The 17,999-nt window shown below is 36.0% G+C and overlaps 1 long non-coding RNA gene across 3 annotated transcripts in view; it reads right to left on the reverse strand.

The window, feature by feature from the left end:
• Positions 1-17,999, reverse strand: part of LOC138414055 (uncharacterized) — a 394,942-nt gene that overhangs the window by 27,910 nt on the left and 349,033 nt on the right. For all 3 annotated transcript variants that reach the window (XR_011246440.1, XR_011246441.1, XR_011246442.1), the window contains one exon: positions 13,551-13,673. This is a non-coding gene — a long non-coding RNA (uncharacterized lncRNA). The remainder of the gene's footprint in view (positions 1-13,550; positions 13,674-17,999) is intronic.

Raw genomic sequence — 17,999 nt, forward strand, 5'->3', positions numbered from 1 at the left:
ATCTATTATTCATTGTGGACCTTTTGGACAACGTGGTAAATCAATCAATCAATCATGCATATATAATAAAGCCCCAATAAAAACTAGACGTTGAAGCTCACATGAGCTTCTCCTGTTGGCAATATATCATGTGTGTTGTCACACATCATTACTTAGAAGGGAAACACATTCTAAGGACAATGGAAGCTTCCACGTGGAACCCTCCTAGTCTCCGCGTGTGCTCTCCTTTTGGCTGATTATCAGTACCATGTCCCTGTAATAACTGAAACTGCAAGTAGAGTAGATTTAATTTATTTCTGTGAGCTGCTCTAGTGAATTATCAAACTGAACATAGGTTTGAGAAACCTGAACTTTCAGAAGAAAGGGTGGTCTTGTGTGGATTCTTCCCTTTAACTTTGTAGTTGGCCCCTAACTCCTTGTAGTTAAGCTGTAAAATCTTGGGCAGACTGGAAGATCATAACAGTCTGGAAGACCATACCCTTTACTCTGTGTAGATGTACAACAATAACACAATAATTTCAGAGATCCTTGAAGATGGATTATAGCATATTAAAAATTTGTGAAGAGGAGGGGCATGAAAATGACCTTAAATTTTCAAAGTATTGTCAGGTAGACATATTTGATATTGTTAGAAAATATTTGGCTCAATGTCGGAAAGAACTTTCTAAAAATTAGACTTATCCAAAGATATCATTAACTGCTTATGAAAGCAGTAAACTCTCTGCCTTTGAATATATTAATTCCCAGTGTAGAGTGCTATAAGCCAGATGGATTATTAAGGGATTCTGGCCTCAGAGGACGGTGGATAGTTTTTAAGATATCTTCAAACTCTAAGATTCTGCCATTTTATGGTCTATAGTTCTTCAAAATAGCAACTAATTGAACCAAGATTACATATTTAATAGGGCAAGTTGCTCAATTTGGCTCTTACAAAATCTGTTAATTTTGTTTTGCTTAAAAATACTAGAAAAAAAAGAATGCCCTAGGATAGAACATTTAAATTTATAAAGTGCTGACTCAATCTTCCCATATAAGTTTCTGTCATTATCAGGATAAATTAAGGAATACTTACTTTTAAATATTAATGGAAATTATCTTTTTTCTGAAAAACACTTCTATCACCAATACAGAATTTTAATGATGTACCATAAGAACTGATATTCAGTTGCAAATGAATCAAACTCCAGAAAAGCTTTTTCAAATGAATCATAAGTGAATATAAACAAAATGTAAAACTGTCACACAAGAACATAAACTACACACTTAACAACAATTTAATTTAATGCAAAATATATTTACTTGCATTTCATGAAACATTTTTTCACATTATAATATCCCAATAAATGTCACATCAACCGCTCATGAAAAATGCCTCCTGAGGTTTCATGAGTAATTGCCATTTCTTTACACTCAACTGAATTTTAGGTTCTTGAGTAAAACAGAGTATGGGTTTTATTGAACAACTAGAAACTAACTTGTTCCTTGATATAAGGAATATTACATTTCACACATTTCTGTTAATATTCTGATCAGCACAAAGCATTGTCAGAACAAGCAACACAAAAGCACTTTACTAAAGGGAGCTAATTTCATGGGCCTGATAATGTTATGAAATATAAAATAAAATAATAAGAATCCTGCCATACGAGAAGTGTAATACTCCCTGGTCCAACGTAGCTCAGAATATCTTATTGCTATTGCTCTGTAGACCCTATAAGTTTGGGGTTGCCTCGGGCTATCCTTGCCTATTTTCACAATAACATCATCATTTTGTTCTAAAGGCTCAGCCTGCTCCAGGTTCCTAACTGTGACAAGTAAGATATGATATGAAATAATATTTAAAAATTATATATTAGATTAAGTATCTTAATTAAAACAGAAAATTCTTTTAAAAATTGGTAACAATGATATAACAAAGCAATATGTCTCTTTTCTTACTTTGGGGGCAAAAGCAGTAGGAAGAATAGAAGTTTAAGAAGTGGGTCATAGACTCCCATATTTCATTTTGTAAATTTATATAACTTCTTGGAAAAATCTCTCCAATTCTTGACATGGAATTAAAATAGATTCAGGGAACCTCAGAACTTGAAGAAAATTCATTAATGTAATCCAGTTCTCAGAGTCTAAGTAAGATTTTCTCCCAGTTTCAAAATAGAATATGGGTCTAATTTTAGTGATGTATTATTGAAAAATTGGAGTATTTTATATGTGATAGCATAGCTTTGAACTCAAAGCATCCATACCAATGGAAAACTAGCTATAACTTATCCCCAATAAATATATAAAGGAAAGATATATCCTCTTTATATCTGGCAAGGGATATGAGATTAAAGCACTGTCAATAATGAGCTAACTATAAATTAACTCCATCTAATTTTCCAGTTTTTTTTCATAAGAGGAATCAAAAAGACAACCCTAGAGGTGGCTATTCAAAAAGCCATACATTTCTGAAGGTCCATAAACAATCACATTCTTTTATTTGTATTCCCAAGAATACACACATACTTCTGTTTTTAAATGACAATTAACATTTCATATAATGTCTTCACATTTTTATCTCAACTCTGCACTCCTCAGGATTGTGACAGAGTTGTACCATCTTCTTGGAGCAGGCTAGAATGGTTCACGTGCTCCACCACAAGACAGTTCTGATGCTTTGAACTGTCCCTGTAATTTAGCCCATACTGATCTTCTCTAAAATTCTTATAAAGTTAAAGGTTACCACAAAAGTCTAGTTCTAATGCAATATTCCTCATACCTTTCTGAGAATGAACTAGAATTATTTTATATTGGAGAAGGTCTACATATGTACCTTGTGTTTGTTCAAGGCTACTTTCCCTGGAATTTCTCCATAATTTAATCCAATTTCAGACATACAAGTGGAATAATCCATAGTTTGATATGCACTAGGTAAATGTGCTCAAACCTGCTCAGTTGATGGAATCCCTGGAGATTAAGGTGCTCTTTTTGAAATATCATAAAATAATATTATATTAAATTCTAACATGAGTTTGAAATATTTGATTCCTGGATGATGCAACCATAATTTAATACTTAGAAAATCACAAAATTCCTCCCACTTAGTCACAATAAAGACAGGTTTTCTATGTGCCTCCTGTTGGGATGTATACAATACCATTTGCAAACAAATCTTACTAAAAAAAGGAAAAGAATCTGAATGTAGCATTTCAGTGAAGCACTTGGTTTACAGGAAACACCATTAGAAAGGAACATGACTAATGACACTTTAGGGATTAAATCAGCAAAATCCAGAATGAGAAAGACACTAAAGGGTAACTGATTCTGTTTCATCAACAAATAACTTGCAAAGAACTAAAAGAAGAGGAACCTATATATTGAAAGGGACTTTGGACATATGTCAACAAAATGCCATGTGTAGCCCATGTCTGCATCCTCATTCAAACAAACTAACATTTAAAAAATGAGACAATCAGGAAACTTTGTACACTTATGGGATATTTGATGATATTAGGGAACTATTGTAAATATTTGTAGGGTTATAGTGATATTGTGCTTTTAAAAAGGCAGTGCTCTACTTTCAGAGACACATACTGAAATATTTATAAATGCCTGCATATTATATGATGGATGAGCTTGTTTCAGAATAATCCAGGAAATTAGAAGTGAGTGAATGGTGGGTACAGATGAAACCAGATTGGCCATACATTGATAAAAGTTGAATAGTTGGGTGTATATCCAAAGAAAGTGAAATCATTATCTCAAAGACATATCTGCAGCCCCATGTTCATTGCAACATTATTTACAAATAGCCAAAACATGGAAACAACCTAAGTATCCACTGATGGATAAATGGATAAAGGACATGTGGTGTGTATGTATATGTTTGTGTGTGTATATATATGTATATATAATATAGTGGAATATTATTCAGCCATGAAAAATAAGGAATCCTGTCATTTGTGACAACCTGGGTGAACCTTGAGGGCATTGTGCAAAATGAAGTAAGTCAGATAGAGAAAGACAAATACTATATGATCTCGCTTATATATGGAATCTAAATAAAAAACGAACCTATAGAAATAAATCGTAGGTTGATGGTGGCCAGGAGCTGGGGAGTTGGGGAAATGAGTGATGATGATCAAAGGGTAGAAATTGTCAGTTATAAGATGAATGAGTTCTGGAGATGTAAAGTACAGCATGGTGACTGTAGTTGACAACACTATATCGAACACCTGAAATCTGCTGGGAGTAGATCTTAAATGTTCTTCCCACAAAAAACGGTAACTATGTAACTATGTGAGGTGATGGATGTGTTAAACTAACCTTATTGTGATAATCATTTCACCATATACAACATAATGTTGCATGTTAAATGTATCTCAATGCAGCTGGAAAAAAGATGTCAATTTTCCCCCTCCCCTCTAATAAATCATTGAATAGTTGAACCTCTATGGGGGATGAGCATTTAGAGGTTCATTATGCTATTCTCTCTAATTTGTATATCTTTGGAATTTTCCATAATAGAAGTTCTTTTTAAAAGAAAGCTGATTACCTAAAATATATTTTCATTAATTTTAGAATGAGCAGAAAACCAAAAGAAAATGTAGCAAAAAATACATATGGAAGAGTTCACTGAAACAGAAAATACAACTCATTCAGTAATATTTGGGGACTGGGGAGCTTCTGACCAGGGTTTGGTTTGAGGTATTCCATTGTTAAACTGTGTCTTCTAGAACAAAGGGCCGTCAAGAATTAGAGGAGGATAACCACCACAAAACCAATATATTTGAATTACATGCTAATAGAAGCACAGAGAAAAAGATTAAGATTAGCTAAAAGGTTAAAAGGAATACTCTCATTCTCACCTTATTTCACAGACCAAACACTAAGTCATATCTTTTATACAAGTACAGAAAACTTTATAGATTGAAGAGAATGAGCAAAGGATACTAGAGGGTAAATAATTGAAAAAGCACTTCTATGGTATTTAAAACAGCATATATTAGCCTTTTCTCCTAAATACTGAGTGATTAAACCTAAGCTGTGTATTCATCTCTTTCAGAGTCTATATTTTTTTTTCAGTAATTTCTTTTAGGCTGATGTCCATTTTGGTGTCTAGTCATCCAAACCGTCGTCAATATTTTGCCTGTTATTCTACTAGCATTGTCTAACTGGTACTGAGCAGTATTGTTAGTAGCCCAACACTATAAGACATCCATGTTACTAATTTAATCTGAGCATTTGCCTCAAAGCTTGAGTGAAAACTTTAGCTTTTGTTGGCCCAGCCCTGGTCTTGAACTCATCGGAGTATATTTGTTAGAATTACAGTCAAATTGAACCCACTATACAATCAATAATTGAACTATGCTCCTAAGATGCTTTTTGTTCAACACTGAAGGAAAATAACACAGCTTGACCCTTGTGAAGTGTTATGAAGATCTGCAGTCAAGTGGAGACTTCTTTTATTCTGGTTGGAGTATTTTGTTGCTATTTTAACCTTGAGCTGGGCAGAATCATGAATAGCTACATAAGATTCCTTTATCTTTGTTGTTTCCATGTTAAGAGGCCTTATTAACACAAAGGCATTAAAATTGGATTGAGTCTGTAGCTAAACATTTAATTTTAATGCTTATAAAAACTTAAACTAGAGGATAATAGCTACCATTTACTGAGTATGTATTTTAACGAAACACCGATCTAAGGGCTTTACATACAGCATTACATTTATATACTTTTTCATTATTTATTGGCATTCCAAGAGATCATCCAGCCATTTGCACCCATCAAGCCCACCACTGTCCTACAGATTTTGCAGTGGTGGTGAGGAAAGTTATTGCAGCTTTTAAATATGTATCCCGCTGTGCACTGGAGCCAGCTCATACTGATTCAGGAGACTATTATGTGCAGCTTTTTCCAAATTCAAGGTTAAGTGACATCATATTGGTAGTTTAAAATGGCCATGGTGGGAGAATTTACACTACAGAAATAAGTAAACATCTTTTTTTCTCCCCCAGAGAGACAACTGTTAGACATTTACCATTTACATTACCATTTATCATTGTTATTGCTACTGCAGTGACTGTTTAAAGTTAGGAAATGACTGATATTGAGCAAAGAAGGAGAGAGGAAAAAAAACTGCTTCAGTAGTGTTCTGCCAACTCTGGGAAGCCATTCCCCAAGTTGTTTCATTTCTTGAAAGATCAGGTGAGAGAGCCATGGTCCTTTGGGCATTCTCTCAATAACTTGGTGGGAGGAGAAATTGGGGAAAGACTTTACATCAGGGGCCAGCAAACTACTGTCTGTGCACTGAATGTGGCTGATCCCCTGTTCTAATAAGTAACATGTTATTGGAACGCAGCCACACCCATTTGTTTATGTGTTGTCTGTGGCTGCTTTCACACCTCAACAGAAGTGCTGAGAAGTTGTGACACAGACTGTATGGTCCACAGAGCCAAAACTATCTACTATCCTTCACAGAGAAAGTCTTCCATGAGTGAAATGGGTTTGGTATATGGATGATGCTTTGAGTTTAATGCATGCAAGGATGAGGTAGAAATAAGCTTCATTTCCTTGTTTTATCTCAATCTAATGAAGAGAGTTGCAGAAATGTAAGCTATGCCCCTCAATGTTATTGTATCTACTCAAGCAATTTCATCATGTAGGATGAGATCTCATCCATTGTGTTGGGAACACTCATTACTGGTCTCACATAGGTTGGGATACCCAGACCTTCTACCTGAATCTCTTTATTCAATCATTCATTCACTTATTCATTCAACAAATATTTATTAAAATCTACTAGGGTCCAGCTTACTAGGTTCTTTTTTTTTTTTTTTTTGCGGTACGCGGGCCTCTCACTGTTGTGGCCTCTCCCGTTGCGGAGCACAGGCTCCGGGCGCGCAGGCTCAGCGGCCATGGCTCACGGGCCCAGCCGCTCGGCGGCATGTGGGATCGTCCTGGACCGGGGCACAAACCCGTGTCCCCTGCATCGGCAGGCGGACTCTCAACCACTGCGCCACCAGGGAAGCCCTGATATGCATTTTAAATGAACGCCCTATCTTTTGTGCATAGTAGAGACTACAGTAGGTAATAAGAGGGAAGAAGAGCAGTTACAAAGCTATTGCAATCGTGCAGGCAAGAGATGACCTGTATGTGTAGGGCTTAGGGGTTACTAGAAACCATGAGAAGACAGTTAAAAGGATTTTGGATTCAAAATGCATGTAGAATTCCTAAGTCCTCTTTAAAACTGAGTGTTAATTTAATTCTCACTGCATAGGATAGAGAGTGGGGAGGAATTCATACATTCACTCAACAAACACATTGATCATCAATAAGAAAACAAGTGCTATATACTTGAGATTTAAAGTTAAATGAAGCTCAGTTTAGTGGAAAATAGCTGCCAATAACTGGGTTTCTCACATATCAGCTGTTATACAAATTCCCCTCACCAACCCCCCACCACCCTGACCTCCATCTCCTCCACTAAGTTCTCTGAATTCATGGGACCCTGCCGGGCCCATGGCTGCTCTCACTCAGGACATCTGAGGCTGCTGCCATCCAAGATGCTCTTCTCATCTAGAGTCTGAGAATGGAAGGAATGGATTAAAACAATATAGTCTATGTGGTACACACGCACACGCGCACACACACACACACACACACACATCCTAGTTTCAATGTCCAACTGTTGAGTCTTCCAAGTCTTTCCTATATCTATTGACATAGCTATGTGATTCTCCAGACAATTAAGCTATAGAATTTCTTTAATTCATGCTTTAATTATGGTGATCTCAGCTCTCCCTTGTTCCTTTCTTATCTTTCCATGGGAAGGTTTTGATTAAATACAGTAAATTTTTCAAACAGATTTCTTTGAAGGTCTTTATTGTTGACATAGAAAGACATACTCTCTCATATTAACCGTACAGGTCTCCATGTTGCTGTGGGTTTTGTAAATTCAATATCTGTCCTCAAAGTTATGTTTCTTTCTTTGTCCTAAACAAAGGGCAGACCTTTGCTGATTTTCCAAACCAGCAAGAGTCAAGCCTTGAGTGAACATTTGGGCATTTTAGCAGTGATGGCGTTGTTCCCTGTAGCACGGACCTGCTTGTGATTCCAAAGGAACCATTCAACATCAGCAAAAATCTAGGGTTTATAAAAAGGAGAGAGAGGGGCATGAACCAACTGGCAGACGGTTCTGGAAGCTGAGAATAAGTGTACCAAGATAATACTCCTGATAATGGTGTTTTTGACATCTAAGTACTGTGGGATTCAAACTGCAACACAAGACACTTCAATGAAACTTAAAAAATTATTAAAGAAGCAGGGAAATGATAATGACATGGGAAAGTTCTATATACTACATGTTATACGTAAAAGACATAAGTACATATACCATATTGTTGATATATTTTTAATTTTGAAAATGCTCTAGGTGTACAATCTTGATCATATGTTCCTTAGTGTTATGATGAAGATAAAAAATAAAATGGGGCTTGGTAATCCTCTCTGAGGTATAGGTGGGCTGCAGTGGACTCCCTCCACTTCACAAGCAAGGCTTAGGAGACTGCCTTGGGAGCTCCGGAAGGGTTAAAGTTTTGTCTGTGACACTGAAATTGAGGCCAGCTGTAGGTCATATTCACGTCCCAGTCACAGGAAAATGAACCTGTGAGACAGAACCTAATTATCTGCTAAACCAAAAGCCAGTCTCAGTTCAATAACTTACGACAGAGCTAGCAGCCAGATATAGTGTTACCATGGCAACGCTGGAAAAAGCTCCACTGCCGTTGAGAATGAGGTGGAAGGGAAGGAGACTGTAACCCTAAATGTGCTGTAGCCGTTTGATCTCGGACATGTGGGTCTGTCTAGAAAACCAGGTTATTCTATACATGCCTACCATTGTCTATTCACTTGAATATCTGCCACAATTACTTAAAAGAAAAATGCAACTATAACATCCTCTAGGCTTAAAATAATCCACTAGTAAATGGCTACCTGCAAATTAATTTTAAAGAGAAAACATAAACTTCCCTTTTCTCCTCCTCCATGCCATCCCCAAATAAAGATAAAGCAGAACACAAAGGGTGGGGATTCTTGAATAACTCATCATTGTAATGAATGATTCTGTGTCCATGAAATTCATTATCACCCTCTTTTTCTCTTATTGCCAAATGCCAAGATATTTTTGAGAGAAAACTTTTTGGAATTAAGCAATACTATTTGCTTTTCTAAGGGGTAGAAGTAGAACTAGAGAGTAGAAGAGAAATATTTTTTCTCTGTGAACTCTAGACTGTCAGGTGAAAATTTCCTAGAATACTGAGTTAAGGAGAATCATACATTAGACGGACATAAGCCCTGCCAGGTTGGTCATTTTTCTTCTTGCCAGTTCAACTTTGTAGTTCTTTCTGGAACAGCACTGGATTTCTGAATTTAGGAGATGATAAGGTTTACACACACAGAACGTTCACTGGCCAGTTACCATGAATACAGTGAAAACAGCATCTCACTAAAAATATTTGCAGAATAAGAGCTTACCATATAGTCATACGCACTTAGAGGAGGAATTCAGAAGTACATTCCTTTCTCTCTCTCTTTCAATCTTTCCCAATGGAGACAAATCATGCTAAAGCTTGTCAGTTACAATTATTGGATTTCAACATATTTGACAATTTTGATATGCCATTAATGATGTAATAAGACATGTCTAGTACATAATATTATCACTTGGGCTTGCTATCCAGTTGTGATACCAAATTTGAATCAAATAGATATACATGCATAAATATACAGATATAGCAGTGTTTTTGTATAACTCATAAACACACTGGGTTTGGAATATGGAGAGGAAGCGATCTGGAGATGAACAATATCCTTTTCATATGCATGAATAACTTTGCAGTAATGCAAATCAGAAAACACAAAATGGAAAGTAGGTTTCTTCTAGCAGAAATATGACTAAGAACGTAGGCTGAAATTTGCCAGTATATTAGAGTCACCTATGATGTCTGTGAATTCCCTTTAAGGTGTCACATCTTTTAAAAACATTTTACCCTACCTATTATATTTTCAGTATATAATTACATAAATATAGAAATCCATAACTTTAAATTCCTTTACACTGCCACAATGCATGAAAGGGAGCTTTAGGATTTTAAGAAGATAAAGGTGGTAGTAGTGGGGTTGAAGTGTGCAGACAAGCAACATCAAAGGGCAAAATGAATTTTCTGATTAACTTCCAGGTAGAAGTAACCTAACCTCTGCTCCTGACCCTAGGTTAATTCCTTTTCAAGTAAATAGAAGCCAGAGTGTATACCCCTTTCTAAGACAGATGTTTCTGAGACCTGATTATTAAAGAGTTTTTTATGGGTTGCCAAGATGCCAACAATACAGTCCAATAAACGATTTGGATCCTGTTACTCATAATATGAATAAGTTTTTCTCTTAATTTTTCCACCTACATGAATTAATTAGTTGGAAAAGAAAATGAAGCAATTTTATCAGAAAACATCTGAAAGAGCTATTGATTCAAATGCTTTTACATTTTAACCTTATCACACATGATTAGCTTGAAGATATGAGCTTAATAATGACGCAAAGCACCAGATTTCACTGGATTCTGTTCCACCTGAATTGCCAGGGAGGATATTGGAAGGACTAACAAAGAAATAATACTGTTTTTCTCATGATGTTCTCTTAGCCAATGATTTTGAAGAGATGTGCCATGATTTTGCATAGCACATTCTCAACTATTCCATGGCATATTTTCTTTAGCATCATCAACATTCCCTATATTTTTGTGGGTAAGTGTGCTTTTGCACGCTTTTGTTTCTTTCTAACTGTAATCCTACTGTCCACCCACAGGCAAGAATTTTGTGAAGCACATGCTCCACCCAGTACAAAGGAATGGGTATGTTCAATTAACACTAAACAAATACAATAAAATAAACTGTAGCTGAAACTAAGTTTACATTTTAAAACTAAATTTACAGATTAGAATAATCTGCTTGCCATATGGAAGGTACTCAGCGTGTTTGTTGATTGATTGAATAAATGAACGAGCCTATCTGACAAGGACCGAGACAAAATAAGAAAAAACAAAGTCGTGAAAGAAACTTGAAAAAGACTACATCCTAGCTAAACCTTGGATAAACTACATGAAAAAGGTTCCAATTTCCAAAGGTTATTAATTCACTCACTAGAAAGGGAATGGAAAAGAAAATCTAGAAATATAGTTATCACTATTGAATCTACCATTTTAAAATGGACTAGAATATTCTAGAATATATGAGAATTTTGTATGTAATAAAGTCGGCATTTCACATCTCTGATTTCTACTTTCTCCCCACTAAGGCTACCCTCTGTTTTCTGGTCCTCACTAACCTCTGCTAATATGTCTTTTTTGGGTGTTGGTCTTTCACCCTTGAAAAATTCATGAAATTCTTCCCTCAGCAGTGAAACTATTTATATAATGCTGCTCTCAGCGAGCCCAGCTTGCTGATTAAACCTCTTTCCTTGGTTCTAGCTGTTGTTGTGGATCTTCTGAAACTCCACAGCATCCTCCATCTGTTTTCAGCTATCTCCCTGATGCCTCTTGAAGACAAGGAAGCTTCTCCAGATCTCTCCTGTGCCCTGCTGAAGGGCTTTCTTGGGAGAAGGTGATGGGTTTAGGGTGAGAGGGCTAGGATGCTAGTTCAGACTCCCTTTAGTTCTCCCCTGCTGCCATTCTTAGAAGCATCTACAAAGCTGCCCCCCGTCCCCAGGAGGGTTCCAGGTGTCAGGGCTCATAACCCCTCTGGCCCTTATGTCTTTATACTCATCCAACAGGAATCTGTTACCCACTTCCAACTACTTCTAACTCATATCCTGAACCCTTCTCTCGTGTAGGGTTAACTTTTATAAATTCTATGATCCAGATCTCTAGCATCAGGTTAATACTTCTAACCAACCCCTTTAAGAATGAAAAATAAAACCATTTCCCTCTCCAGAGCCTAGCTCTTCCAAATCAGAACAGTTCATTTTGAGCTTATTGTACTTGCTTTAAAGTTTAAAAAATAATCTACTAAGCACTTTAAATCTTCTGTTGACTCTGTTCTTGACTGTGTTTGCCCTTCCACTAAAGAAGTATATGTCATTGATCAAATAAGTACAGAAAAATAAAGCAACAAACATAAATTGGGAAAGTAATAGCTTTGGTTAAACATTTCCAGAAATCATTCCACGTGCAGTTAATCACTTGGTTCTGCCAATTCTATCTTCTAAACACTTCTCTGTTCCCTCCTTGTCTCTTCTCTTCCACTGCCACCACCTTCATTCAGGCCATTATCATCTGTCCCAATTAATATATCAATGGAATAATTATATAAATGTGTATTTATCATCAGAATACTATTTATATTAGGAAAAAAAGGATGGAAAGAAACTCAGTTTACACCTATGAATGCACAAGTTAAACAAACTGTATTATACTCAAACAATAACATAATGAGCATATGCTAAAATGATAATATGTGGGGAAGTGTTCATTTGGTATTTAACAATTAAAATGCAAGTTACAAATATTTATGAAGATATTCAGTGTATGTGTGTGTGTGAATGAGAGAGAGAGAGAGAGACAAAGAGGGAGAGAGAGAAGTATGATTATATACTATATGATAACAGGAGTTATTTTCTGAGTGATGAGATTAATATATATATGTATACATACATACATATATGTATATTTTTTCTATCTGTCTGGAATTTCTAATTTTACAAAATGAACACTTGTTATTGTGTAGGAAAAGTTTAATTTATTTTGTAAATAAGCTAGTTGTCTTTGGACTAATGTGAAAATATCTTGAATTAGCTTAAGATGGATTGAGACTAGTAAGTTTAATAACATTGGATAGGTAGGTTACTCCATTTGTAGTTACTCTATTTTTAATCAGTAATGCTATCTTTCCAGTTGCATACAGAAGAATTCCAGGATTTTTCAGGATATGAAGCACTTGAGGAAAACAGGAGTTTGAAATGAGATATGTTTTCATAAATACGTTACAAAGAAATTTCTACCTATTGCTAATCTACATATTTATTTAGGCTGAAGGTTGAGATAAAACGTCTCTATATTATGGTTTTGTTCATTATTTACTGAATGCTTAAAAATTATTAGTGAGATACTATGACAGAGATTGCTAGCTTTCTGCAATATCTATTCTCCTCTCTTTCCTCTAATTTTTAGCTGGATGAATGACTACTCAGAAGAAAGTCTACATTTCCATGCAACCATTTCCCAAAAGCTTTGTGTACCTGCTGACTGAGATCTAAGGGCATGGGGAAAGGTATGTATAAGAATTCCAGAAATTTTCTTTAAAAGAAAGTGTAGTGTCCTTATTTTTCTCTTCTTACTCCTACTGACCAAAAAACAACATGGTGTAGCTTCAATGGTCATTTTGAGATTACCTGAGAAATGAGTCAGTCAAAGAGAGAAACAGGATAGAAGAAACCTAGATTGCTGACCAGCTTTCCATAAAAATGATTTTCAAAGCTGTGTAATCACCTCCAAAATTTTCATTACTTGTTTGACATCTTACCTTTGGGAGTCACATTCACACCATGAATCCAACATGCATGGTATCAAAGTTCTACTAACTGAAATAGGAGCCAGGGGGGATCTGATGCTGGTTCACAGAAGGATTATCATCATTCTCATTCTTCTAGTGTCAAAAAGAGGAAAAATTTATTGTCACTTTCTACTCCTTTCTTACCTGCCATAATTTTTATCCCCATGCAATATATTAGGTTATGAAATTGTCTTAATTATATAGTCATGATTTCTCATATTTACCTTCTCCTTTTCACACTAAGTATTACTAATGGTTCTTAATTTTGGAGTGATTTTAGTCTCCATTTAGAGTCTTATAAACACTAGGATTGTTTTCCCCCCCAAAATGAATATCCATTCAAAATATTTCATATAATCTTATAATCTCATGGGAACATGGTAGACCTCAGATTAGGAATCCTTGGTTTAGATCTCCTTTTTTGTTTCTTTCTATGTCTAATTATCCCTGATTCTTCATAGTTTAACATTCTCTACTCAACTCTTTATCAATTGGGGTGTTAATCATCTAGGAGCTTTTACAAAATGCAACTGCATGGGCTCGACTTCTAACATACTGAGTCAGAAAGTACAGGGTAGGAAGAATGGTGTATCTTCATAAGTCTTTCTGAGTAGATCTGTTATGTCCCCTGGGTTGAGGTCTTAAGTTACACTGACTTTGGATTAATCTTGCATTATCCCCCAAATCTTTAAAGGATTCTCAGTGCCTGCCACACTGTAAAACTACACAATTACCAGAAGAGCCCGTGTGACCATTATAGGGCCTCCTTAAACTGACTTCAGCTTACACTTCAATAGCCATTTTATAAAAATGCACCAAATCTTCCAACAAAATTGAATGCCAACCACAGCCCATCTTTCTTGCATCTACACATTTGCACATGCTGCATATTCTTCCCGAAATCCAGCCATTATTCCCTCCAGAAATCCTATCTGTCACAGACTAGCTAAACGCAGCCTCCTCTAGGGAATCTTCCTTGATTCTCAACAACCAACGTAAATACTTCCTCTCCAAACCCAAAACATTATATATTCCTTCTGGATCTGTCACATTCCGAGTTGATGACTTTTTTTTTTTTAGTTTTTCTTATTTTCTCATAAGAACATAATATCTTGTGAAGAAGGAATTCTAATCTCATTTTGTATTTTACACATACTTAGCATAGGGTCTTGTTTTGTATAGATTATGAATGAATGGATGGATGAGTAGAAGGGTGGATAAAAAGATTTAAGGGTTGAAAGTCTCCTCAACTGTCTACAACTGTACTTGTTCATGGGGCATCACAAAATAATGAATTTAGCAATCAAAGAATATTCTTGTTTAGGAGTGAGATTTGGGACAAAATTGACGACTAATAATGAAGATGATAAAGAGAAATCACTGCCAGGCATTGTGGTAATTTTTCTATACTTGACAAGAGAGAGGGGTGATGCTCAGATTCTCAATTAATAATTGTGTTTAAAAGATCTAAAGTTTCATTGAGTTTAAATCAACCTTGTTGAAGGAGCAAGCAAAAGTACTAAGGAAGTACAAGTTTCTCTCCTTCTGTGGTTTTAAAGAAATTGCAGTGTTCTCCTAAAGGTGGAAGACATAACAGCATAATTAATTTTTAAGAATTTTTTTAACATTCAATGCCAAGTTCCTAAAAGATCTGTATAGAACTACTTTTCACACTAGTCAAATGTGGAACTTTTTCTATGCCACTTGGTCAAAAATATTGAGGCAGAATTTAATGCTTGACCCATGTAATACAATTAAATGCATGCTATTCCTCACTGACTTTATAATCCTTAAACCTACATTTTATGTGCAAGAACATAAAAGTATACATCAAATACTTTTCAGAGGATTCTAGGCTTGAGACCCTCTTATAATTGAAGTTCAAAATCACTCCATAAATGACATTATGTATTATTAATCAAAGGTTAATCTGGGTATGTGTGTACACAGCTTGTATTTTCTTAAATTAATTAATTAATTTATTTTTGTCTGCGTTGGGTCTTTGTTGCTGAGCATGGGATTACTCTAGTTGTGGTGAGCAGGGGCTACTCTTGGTTGCCGTTCGTGGGCTTCTTATTGTAGTGGTTCTCTTGTTGTGGAGCACGGGCTCTAGGCGCGAGGACTTCAGTAGTTGTGGCACACAGACTCAGTACTTGTGGCTTGCAGGCCCTAGAGCGCAGGCTCAGTATCTGTGGCACAATTTCTTAGTTGCTCCGTGGCATGTGGGATCTTCCAGGACCAGGGCTCAAACCCTGGTGGCACAATGGTTAAGTATCTGCCTGCCAATGCAGGGGACACAGCTTATATTTTTAAATCACAGAACACTTTACAAAATTTCTGCAAAACTAATGGCAATTGCTGTTACTGCCACATTTTTAAACTATCAATACATCGTGGTTAAAATAAAATCTGGCTTATCGGTGATGTTTTTTCTTATATAAAATTTAAAAAATCAAGTTTTCATCTTGAGATTGAATAAGGAAGTAGGAATATGGTTTTTACAGCTAAAACATATATAACAACTCAATCCTCTGATGATCATGAAAAAATCCCAAATAAGTCTCAAGAAGAGACAAGAAGAAAAGGCTCGGAGTAGCAACCAAAGATTTGTGAAATAAAATTGATTTCCATTCAAATCAGGTCTTCTACTCTTCTTGAAAATGTCAGCGTGTCAGCCTTGGCCATTACAAGACTGATTTATAGTTGAGACAAAGCAGTAGTACCAGCTGACTGTCTGGAGCCACGGTCCAGTGTCTGGAAAGGCTGCCGATGGCAACCGTCCTTTTCTTAACCAATCAGCAAGGTTTAACTAAAAGCTTAACCTTTTTTTTTCTGTATCTTGATAAGATCAAGATAAAATACAATCTGGAAGATTTACTTTGTGGGAAATAAACAAGAATTGTGGGAGGAAGTAGGTATCATACTTCCACAGAATAAATAATGAACATTATTTATGGCAATCTATATTTCAGACATTTAGAAACATGGAGTATAAATGGATATTCCAAATATGACAACTTATTTTAATATAGTGGAAACCACAGCATACTTTTGTAATTTGATTAATTAGGAAGAAAACTTGTGAATGTTATAATCAATTTTCAAACTTTCTAAATTATATTTATAGCATTACTCATCTGCATCACAAAAACCCAAAATGTTTTTCATGAGAATAATTATTCATAGCAAAGTAATCTTTTTCTCATTGAAGAAGATCCCTAAATAGTAGTTTGTGGTAGTAAAATGTTTAAACTTGTCCAGGTCATACCATGATAAAAAATAGTGCTGGGCTTCCCTGGTGGCGCAGTGGTTGAGAGTCCGCCTGCTGATGCAGGGGACACGGGTTCGTGCCCCGGTCCAGGAAGATCCCACATGCCGCGGAGCGGCTGGGCCCATGAGCCATGGCCGCTGAGCCTGCGCGTTCCGAGCCCGTGCTCAGCAACGGGAGAGGCCACAACAGTGAGAGGCCCGCGTACCGCAAAAAAAAAAAAAAAGTGCTGAAAAGGATAAGGATCTGACATTCAAATTATATAAAATCACATAATGGTTGTACTTATATAAAGAAGACGTAGTTATATATATATGTGTATTATATGAATGTATATATGACTATATATACAAATATATCTGTATAAAATTATAGTCATTGTATTGATTTTATACAATTAGAATGTTTTATATAGATACACATACATATACATATATAGATGTATCTTTAAAGACACTAAAAGAGGAAGAAACCAACTCATAAACCAAAATAAAATACCTTCAAGAATCAGCAACATAAAGCTCCCTAACATTATAATATTAGAGGTAAAAGTGGAAAGAATATAAAATTTGCTATAACAGAATGGCCTAAACATATGGTGGCTGAGGTAGACACTAGATTACAAAATATAATCACCATCCCTTTTATACCAGTCTCCCATTTTTTTTTTTTTTCTTTTGCGGTACGCGGGCCTCTCACTGTTGTGGCGTCTCCCGTTGCGGAGCACAGGCTCCAGACGCACAGGCTCAGTGGCCGTGGCTCATGGGCCCAGCCTCTCTGCGGCATGTGGGATCCTCCCGGACTGGGGCACGAACCCGTGTCCTCTGTATCGGCAGACGGACTCTCAACCACTGTGCCACCAGGGAAGCCCCAGTCTCCCATTTTTAATAATCCTAAATAATTTTTAAAATGAGAAATTCCTAAATGAGTCCAAATATTGACTTCCTGATGTATGCCAGATATTAAATGATCATGAAAAATGCTAATAAAATGTAATTAATCTCCATGATACTCAAGATTGAGATTTGCTGCTGTAGATGTTTTATAGTTATAAAGCTGTACAGAACACATTTGGGCTAAAAAACTTAATATTGCCTATATGTTGACCGGGTCCACTAAGTTTACCAAGACAAACATATGTGACCGAAGCC

Source organism: Delphinus delphis, chromosome 4 (genome assembly GCF_949987515.2).
Source record: "Delphinus delphis chromosome 4, mDelDel1.2, whole genome shotgun sequence".
Classification (NCBI taxonomy): domain Eukaryota; kingdom Metazoa; phylum Chordata; class Mammalia; order Artiodactyla; family Delphinidae; genus Delphinus; species Delphinus delphis.